The following is a 2,000-nucleotide window of genomic DNA, read 5'->3' on the forward strand; positions in this document are numbered from 1 at the left end:
TATAGACTAGACTATAGACTAGACTATAGACTAGACTATAGACTAGACTATAGACTAGACTATAGACTAGACTATAGACTAGACTATAGACTAGACTATAGACTAGCTCAGCCTATAGATTAGAATATTGACTAGAGTATACACTAGGCTATATACTAGACTATGACTGGTCCAGCCTATAGACTAGAATATTGACTAGACTATAGACTAAATCATTTTATGCTTTATTCCTGGTCTAGTCTATATTTGTCACTATAATCAAAACTCAGTTAGTATTTATTACTTTCCATATGATCGCACGGTGGATTTTTAGAATGCATTAATATGTTTTTTAATTAATTGAAAAAGTAAATTAACAATAGCTAAAGGTAGTCATTAAATAAAATGTAACTAAATTAACAAATATGTCGATAAGTATATTTACATATGTTTTTTTGTAACAAAGTATGAATATATATAAATTAACCTTTAATTTCAGGTCGTTGTATTTTAATGACTGTTTGCAGTGTGAGAACAATTTATTTCTTCTATCCATATTACTATGTTTGTTTTTGACAAAAACTAAACCATTTAAATGTAGGTATGAATACCAAGCCTCTCTCTCTGTCATGATATTTGTACATATTTTTTTCAACTACTATTTTATTAGTTTTTTATTAGAATTTTGTTGTTGCTTTTATTGTTAAAAGTTAAAAAAACTCCTAAATAATTCTTGCACTAAATCACAGTTTAAGATGTCAAATTGTTATTTTATTACTCGCAATACTTTTATGCATCAGTGCAAGAACAACATTTAGGCGGCAAGACAGACGGACAATTTAACGAACAAAACTAGACATTCTTGGAGCAGTAACATTGACTTAAACTAAGTAAATCGTTAACCTTTTTGTCATTATGTTTTTAATGCATTGATTTATGACAGATATCGTTGTAGGTGGTCTGGTCTTATTTAGAAGTTGGATTCAAATGGTGGCAGTAGTAGTGAATATCAGCAGCAGTAGTTTAAATCATATTACTAAAGATCGTGATTTAGCAGCAAATAAGGAGCCTGGGAATCATTTTTATTTATATTTAACCCTCCATAAGTTTTGATCTAAGTTTGTGTAAACGCTGTTTTTTATTTACAATTGTATGTTATAAATCAAATTTATGTTTTAATAAATTTGTTTTGTTCCTTTTATTATTTTATATTTATCTTCCCTGCTTGATGCAGGAGAAACATTCTAATTCTTGGAACAAAAAAAAAAGTCAAACTTTTATTACATCATAGTGAGTGGTTTGGGGAACAAGGCAGTGTAAACAAATAAAAGTGAAGTTATAAAGGAAAAAAAATCTTTTGTAATATTCCCAGCCATTGTGTTACTTTAGATGATTGCAAGTTTATGGTTAGGATGTTTCCAAATCAATAGGGTGGTTTGTTTTATTGTTCTGATGTAGACTGTTACTCAATTTTACCACGTTAGCTAGTTCGGTCCAGATTTTAAAAGATGTTCAGAAGTTCTCTAGAATAATTTCCTTGAATTATAGAGATTTGATATATTCTTTAAGATGATACGGCATCGCAGAGTTCTGACTTTTCTGTTGCCCTTTCGTTGACAGCAATCATTACCAACCAGGGACAATCAAGCAATAGCATGTAATTTCATTAATGGTTGGAAGTGATCAATCAATCAATTAATTAATCAATAACTTAATCAATAAGTTTATCTACCTAACTAACTAACTAACTAACTAACTAACTAACTAACTAACTAACTAAATAACTAACTAACTAACTAACTAACTAACTAACTAACTAACTAACTAACTAACTAATTAACTAACTAACTAACTAACTAACTAACTAAATAACTACCTAACTAACTAACTAACTAACTATCTGTCTACCTATCTATCTATCTATCTATCTATCTATCTATCCATCTATCTATCTATCTATCTATCTATCTATCTATCTATCTATCTATCTATCTTTCTATCTATCTATCAATATATCTATC

At 28.7% G+C, this 2,000-nt stretch overlaps 1 protein-coding gene across 2 annotated transcripts in view; it reads right to left on the bottom strand.

Moving 5' to 3' along the window:
* LOC111690486 (elongation of very long chain fatty acids protein) overlaps positions 1 to 2,000 on the bottom strand; it is a 33,908-nt gene that overhangs the window by 5,950 nt on the left and 25,958 nt on the right. The gene's annotated exons all lie outside the window — the stretch shown is intronic.

This window comes from Lucilia cuprina, chromosome 4, assembly GCF_022045245.1.
Source record: "Lucilia cuprina isolate Lc7/37 chromosome 4, ASM2204524v1, whole genome shotgun sequence".
In the NCBI taxonomy this organism is placed as follows: domain Eukaryota; kingdom Metazoa; phylum Arthropoda; class Insecta; order Diptera; family Calliphoridae; genus Lucilia; species Lucilia cuprina.